This window comes from Microtus ochrogaster, chromosome 6 (assembly GCF_000317375.1).
Source record: "Microtus ochrogaster isolate Prairie Vole_2 chromosome 6, MicOch1.0, whole genome shotgun sequence".
Taxonomy (NCBI): Eukaryota; Metazoa; Chordata; class Mammalia; order Rodentia; family Cricetidae; genus Microtus; species Microtus ochrogaster.
This window is the reverse complement of record NC_022013.1, coordinates 29,692,347-29,699,906: the sequence shown is the minus strand read 5'-3', so window position 1 is coordinate 29,699,906 and position 7,560 is coordinate 29,692,347. Positions and strand designations below refer to the sequence as shown.

At 41.7% G+C, this 7,560-nt stretch overlaps 1 pseudogene; it reads right to left on the bottom strand.

Annotated features, from left to right (window-relative positions):
- Positions 1-3,754: 3,754 nt before the first annotated feature.
- LOC113456230 lies at positions 3,755-3,890 on the bottom strand (annotated as a pseudogene).
- Positions 3,891-7,560: the final 3,670 nt, after the last annotated feature.

The window sequence follows — 7,560 nt, the reverse complement described above, 5'->3', positions numbered from 1 at the left end:
TTAGGAAAGAGGCTATGGGAGCTGCATCACAGGTAAAGTGCTTGCCATCCCATCATGTAGGCAGATTTTGCATCTCCAGAAATCACACGAAGCCAAATATGTGTGGTCTGCCTGTCATTTCAGTAGAGGAAGAGGCATGGAATTTTTGGAGTAAGCTAGCTATCAAGACTAACTGAATTCAGCAGAGGTTCTAAGTCACTAGGTCAGATGGAGAGCCAGCCATGGACACACACACACACACACACACATGTATGCATGCACACACACATACACATACATGCCCCTAAAAAGAATGCTTCATATAAAAAGCAATGCTCTAATTTTTCTTAAAATATAAACGAATACAAATAGAAACTTCTCTCGGGTTGTCAAAATGCCAAAAGTTAATGTTAAGCCTTTTAACACTATTTTTCTATGTTCAAATTATATGCATTGTATCAAGAGAAATAAGCAAATTAGCTTTTGCAATTTCACACTTGTCACAAATCGAGCTATAATTAAAAATGTATCTTAAATGTGGCATTATGGAGATTCTAAGGACTTTAAGGTATTAGCAAATAAAATTAGAAAGCAAGTTTTCCCATTTGAATCTGAATATTAACAACTGTGATATTAATATTTTTACAGTAAGCAGAGGTTTTTTTTACCAAGCAGTAGTTACCTTTGCTGAGTCTAACCTTCTTTTAATCGCCTTTACTTTTTATTATTTCACTTTGTTCTTTAAGTGTTTCATACACGCACACAGGTCTTGCTCCTTGCATCCATCGGAGCCTGGCTCGCTCGCTGGTGAGTACACCTCTGAAGGCAGTGATCCCCCATAGCATCCCTCAGCAGCCAGTACTTCACCAAGGAGGAATACGCCGCTTGAGCCCTCCAGAGCTTCCTTGACTGATTACTACTGGTCCCAGCAGTGCACAGGCCCAGCGCAGACAACCACAGCTGTTATGATCCCATACCTGTAATGGCCATGCTCGTGTATTTAACATCTGTGACCTATCAAATAGACACTACATATCACTTCTGTGTGCAGATGAGGAAAATGAGACATACAAAAATAAACGACTTGCCTAAAATCAAATAAACAATTCACACAATATGATAAAAAATTAAGTAGATGGGGCTCCAGGATAAGCTTCAAATGCACAGTGTGTGTCCACTCATCCAGTCTTCCGGCTCACCGACTCTCAGCACTCACCCCTTCTTGATGGAAGGAATGAAGTTCAAAGATTCAAACAATAATATACATGATCGCCGGGCGGTGGTGGCGCACGCCTTTAATCCCAGCACTTGGGAGGCAGAGGCAGGCGGATCTCTGTGAGTTCGAGACCAGCCTGGTCTACAAGAACTAGTTCCAGGACAGGCTCCAAAACCACAGAGAAACCCTGTCTCGAAAAACCAAAATAATAATAATAATAATAATAATAATAATAATAATAATAATAATAATAATATACATGATCTTGGGCACATCGAAGCCTCTTCCTGGTAGGAGGCAGCACACACAACACTGATTTCAGGTGCTAAGTGAACTGGGCATTAGAACAAGACAAAGTTCAGTTTTCATGAGCCCCGGCACATGGAGCACAGAGCTGAGTCTCTTTTGTCACTGCCAAGGGCTCTGAGCAAGGCAAGAGCAGGCAACAGCAAATCTACCACTAGATTAACCGGGGAAACCTGGAACCTTAAGTTAGTGATTCTACATTTTGTATTCTTTGGTTTGACCCAGTCTCCCTATCTGTAAACTTTCCTTTGAATGTTGATTCAAGTTCTGATCCTTGTCAGGTTTTGATCTTCTAAACTTTTGATTTACCAGTGTTTGGGGATTTTTATTCAAATGCAGTCAAACAATCAAAGAGGAACTTGCCCAGAGAGGGTGTTTGCATTGAAACCGCTGTAAGTATTCTCAACTGGTCTAAGTCAGTATGGAGAAAAGTTTCTCTAGATCTCGAGTCTTCGTCCTCCTTTCCCACTCTCATTCTGGACGACTTCCTCTCATTCATTTCCCAGTCTTTTCACACCCATCCTCCACCCTTGTAACCTCTCCCTCAAAAGAGAATAAGAAATTAAAAATTAAGATAAAAATAACAAAAGAGAAAACACATCTCGGTCAAGCCTTCTGGGCAGCACCCGCTCCTCCATCAATCGCAGCCTTCTCTCATGCCAGTGACAGCTGCCGCGGTGTTTGTGCCACTCCGTTCCGTTCCTCTGACCCGCCTCTCCATCACATACCGTTTACTGTAGTGGCATCGCGTGCTGCGTGTGTCATTCAGTAAACACATATGCCCAAACAGCTTTCACTACAATGCGCCGTTGATCTGCTCAGGGCCTCTGGCTTCTGCTACACCACTGATACTGGACCATCACCGCGACTCCTCTGGATATCCTCTGGGGTATCCTGCCATTTCCCAGAGTCGTAGAGATCCCTCTGCTATGGTTCTGCAGGAACAGCCCCTTCACAAGCTACAACAGCTTGTACGTAGGGTGGTGGCTGAGTTGGTGGTCAGAATCTTTACCAGAACTTCCCAACTCCAGCAAGGGGTGGGATGGGTGGGGCCAGCTCTCCTGGGCCCATGCCACAAGGGTCAGTTGCCTCGTTTACTAAGCCTCTATCTAAACAGAAAATTACCTGTCAAAAGAATTACCTTTTGAGTAAGCCACCAAAGCAGGGTAGAGGATTAAAAAACAACAAACAAAAATCTCCCAGTTCAGGGGCAGGCAGATCTCTGTGAGTTCGAGACCAGCCTGGTCTACAGAGCTAGTTCCAGGACAGGCTCCAAAACCACAGAGAAACCTTGTCTCGAAAAACCAAAAAAAAAAAAAAAAAAAAAAAAAAATCTCCCAGTTCCTTACATGAACCCTTTTATATGGTATGCACACCAAAGAGACATATTAATTGAGTTCTTGAAATATTTTTTTCCTCTCCTCAAGATAAAACAAGTTCTTCCCTTTTCTGTTAGCCTACCAGCAGAAAGATTGCTCTCCATTTACTGATAAGTAAGAGCCGTAAAACACAGCCCAGGAAACTCTGGTGCTGCATCCTTGACAGCATCCCATCTAATGACATGATTTCCAATTCAGGTGGTTTATTAGGTCTGCTATGTACCAGACACATTCTGGAATTTAGAATTCATACAAGCCACAGTAGAGTCTACTTTTAGGGAGCCACCTACAGATTGCTATTCCTCCTTGCCGTTCTGCAAAGACAAAGCTGTGGCTGGAATTCCAACTTCAAGAGGGAGGGAGTGAAAAAGCAGTCCCTCGTTTATGGCAAAGGCTGAGAGTGTGAGAAAGAGCACGGAGATGGAAGCTAAAGTTCTCGGGTATAAGCCAGGTGAGGTGTGTTGTTTCATAGTCTGTCTGATTGCCCAAACTCTAACCAAGCATCGATGATGTTATAAAGATGAACCCTTTCTCTTCAGAGAAAGACCCTGGTTGTACATGGTATGTTTGCTATGAATAAGGTCGAACTTATTAACCAGGCTCCCTACTGCATATGACCCAAAGAGAATAATCAGCCACTTGGAGTAAGCATTCCTGTCATTTGCTTCTGTCCCACCAAGGGGGTCTGATCACAGGTTCTCGCTCATTAGGCTAACTTGCTGTGGCTAACTGTGCTGGTTTTATGCTGAAATATGCAAATGTTTAAGACGCATACATAGTAGATTCTTAATGTATTATATTTTTCATTTTGGAATTATTTCACAAAAATACATTTATAACATTTTTTAAATAATAGAGATGAATGTGAGTATATGACCCAAAACTATGTAGTGGGATTCCCCATATTTGGAGAAATCTTGAGGTCAGCATACGCACAGTGCAAGGGTTCAGTCCCATTCTGGGAAAACCTTATCTCTGTGGCCACGGTAACTCCCCTGCCAGGTAAGTACAACACAAAAGAAAAATCATCATAGTTTTTCTTAAAGGAACAAAGAAAGGAAGGAAGAAAGAAAATTTCAATAGATAATCAAAAAAATCTGATATTGTCTTATAGCATGCGTCCTTAAGTTGGTCAGCTATGACTGTCATTGAAGTCATGCAACTGTGAGCTAGGAATAAATACAAGAGTAAAACACCACAAAGAAGTGGGCGAAAGACATGCCATACTCAAGAGTTCGAGCTATTCTCATTCACAGTAATAACTGCCAAAAGACAGGGTCATTTTCCAAGAAATTTATGTTGTTTGGACTTTCTACTCCAGCTGGCGTATTGATTTCATAGCACATGGTTCCAAATCTCGGTTTCAACTCATTGCTGTTTCTGTCCCACCCTGATCACATAGGAGGGTATCACAGAATCCTGAGGAGACAGAGGGAGAAGGAGGGAGGAGGAATTCATCTTGACCCTGAAAAGCCCAGTGTTGACTCACATTTTTTAGGGTGATATAGCCATTTAGACACACTGACTACAGATACTCCCGGCTTCTGTTGTTTTTTTTTTTTTTCTACACAAGGGAAGACAGGCTGTTTTTGCAATAACCTTTCTCACTTCTGCCCACGCTGGTGGCTCCATTCCATGCTTTAAATCATTGTCTTCATGAGGTTTAAGTAAACGCTCTTCCAAAGCACTTCAAATTCAGTGGCATATTGTAAATCACATGCTAGCTTTTTCAATTGCCTGGACATTAATTTTGAAGATCTTTGACTATTTTTTTAAGTGCAGCAGATTTGTGGCCAAAAAAAAGTTGGCCAAATTTTCTACATTTTTTGCCAAATTCTGAACTTTAACTGTAGAGTTTCTATTAATCTCAGCTTTAACTTAATAGATGTGCTCTTTACTGAACTGAATATCAGGAAGTCTGTGAAGGTCTGACCTAGGTCCTCTTTATATGTATCAAGATTGTATAGCTTGTTGTTCTTGTGGGACTCCTAACAACAAGAGTGGGGGCTATCTCTAATTCTTTTGCCTGCTTCTGGGGCCCTTTTCTATTATTGGGTTACATCGTCCAGCCTTGATATGAGGGTTTGTGCTTAGTGTTACTGTGACTTGCTATACTATGTTTGGTTGATATCCCTGGGAGGCCTGCTCTTTTCTGAAGGGAAAGGGAGCAACAGTGGTTCTGGGGGAGAGAAAGCAGGGTGGTGGGGAGGGGCTAGGAGAGAGAAGGGGAGCGAAACCACAGTTGGGATGTAATATATGAGAGAAGAATAAATAAAAAAGAAAAAAAAAAAGATGTGCCCTTTGATGCCCAGCAAACAACCATTTCCTTTTGTTGATTAAGATGTTATGTTTCAGACTCTTCTCAGGTCTTACAATGTCCCACAGTGACTACAAACTCAAACTATCCCTGTGGTCTTCCAGCAGCCAGAATTATAAAGTGGGATGGTAGCCGAGCCCACTTCTTGGTCCTGTGAAATATCTTCATTGCTTAGGGTCAGGGTCCTCTTCAACACGGCCATGCTGTCTGGCTTTGTCTCTCATACCTTTGGCAGTGTCCACCCTCGTCAATCACAGCAATGGTTTCCCTTTCTTCCTATACTGAGTACTCATTTTGAACATTTTTTGGTGTGTGCCCTTAGGTAATCACACAGGCCCTGGCAAGGCTGTCCTGTCATCGATGTCACCTGGTTTGTGTTACATTGGAGTCTCTTACCTACCCTCACCATCCTCTCTACAGCAAACTGTAGATGACAAGGAAGATATGCATCATAGAAGCAAACTGCCAGGGTCATATTAGGTGCTAAACACCTAGTTCTTCATTTGTTGCCCTGGTCTAATTTGTTTTACGTGGCTGATTGCTGACATTCTGATAAAATGCCCCAAAGAAACACTGTTATGTAATTTACTTTGCAGTTCACAAAAAAAGTACATTCTGAGAATTGGGGATCTTGGGGGAAGTCATAGGGAGACAATAAACTGGGAGATTAACTCATCTATTTCCTGAAACTAGGTGAATGACTGTGGCCACTGGGTTAGGTCCTCATGTTGGGAAGAGAGGGTCCTAGTGCTACTTATTGATACTCTGTGGACAAATCAAAACCGGAGCCCCACAGGCCACCTGGCTCAAGGTCGTTCTGTCACTTGAGAAATGCTTCTGTGTCTCAGCTTCCTCTACTATGAAACAGCAGGAATGAGGATCCTACCTTACTAATAGGCTGTATTAACTGAGTTTACACATGTATGCATGCATACACACACATACATAGTGTCAGTCACATGGATAGCACATAAATGCTTGCTGCTATAATGCTTATACCATTGTGGCTGTTGAAACTGGGGAGAAAAAGCAGCAAGACGCAGAATAACCTAGAGAAAGAGTATAGTCGGTATTCAGATAACTGGGTTCTGCAAGGTTTTGTTTTTTATAAATTATCTCTCTTGATGCCAGTTCTCTATCTAGTACATACAACAAGGCTAATTCTTGTATATTAATACTTTTTTTCTTTAAATGAGATAATAATCACAGAGTTAGGGACGGTGGCACATGCATGTAATCCCGGCACTTGAGAGGTGTGGCTCTCAAAAGGATCATGAGTTCAGGGCTAACCTGTGCTATATAAGGAAGCCCTGCCTCTTCACCCTCCACAAATATACTAATTATAAAAAAAAAAACTTAACACTGTGACTATGGGCAAAGAAAGTCTTGAAAGTTAAGTTGATACAAGTATCATTTATCATTCTGCTCTATTATTTCTTTGAATATAAAAAGGGCAATTATTTTGTTTCTCAATGAAGAAAGAAATACTGCTAATTAATGATGGGCTATGAAGATAAAATGTGTTCTGTTTTTCAGATGCATAAAAATGAAGTAAAAATATCTTAAAGCAGATTAAATGTACTAGTTTTGCTACATAAATGGTCACAAGACAATCCACCGTGGCACGTCCAGGGGCTTAGAAGTGAAGACTACGAGAAGGCTGGTCAGGAGTTTCAAGGCCTTTCTAAATTTCAGGCCCGAGGGCATGAGAGCATTCTGTTTGTGGCCACAGCACTGCAGCAGGCTACTGAGAACTAGTCTTTGTGTAGATTCTTCATCTTCCCCAATATCTTGACAGGAGCATCTTAGCTAAGCTAAGTTGTTGGTGGAAGGTTGCTGTTATTTATTGTTTTGATGTCCTGTTCTCAGGCATCTCTGCTTTAAACTCTACACTAGCTGGAACATAAATAGCATTCCATATTGCTTTCATTTGGTGGAGTATTCTTTTTTTTTAAACTACACGTATGTAAAAGTTCCTTCATTTTCTCTGAGTAACCATGAGAAAAGTTTCTCTTTTGTCTGTCTGGTCCTCAGACCCTACCGAATAAATTAAAATTTGGGGAAGACACTGCCAGATGTGCAATATGTACAAGGAACACAAAAAGCAATCTTTGTTTGGGGGGGAGACTGAATTCAGAGGCTGTGGCCCTGACCCGGGAGACCCGGAGCGGTGCTCGCTCCTCTCCTCCAGCATGTGTTCTGATTAGCTCCTCTTTGAAGGCTGGCTGAGATGGCTACAGTATCTTTCCTCATTCATGTATAGGGGATTTTGGGGGTGTTAAAAATTTACACACAGAACTAGGACCTTTGCAATACTAGATTCTAAATCATCACTGTCACCGAGCTTGGCCAAGGACCACACC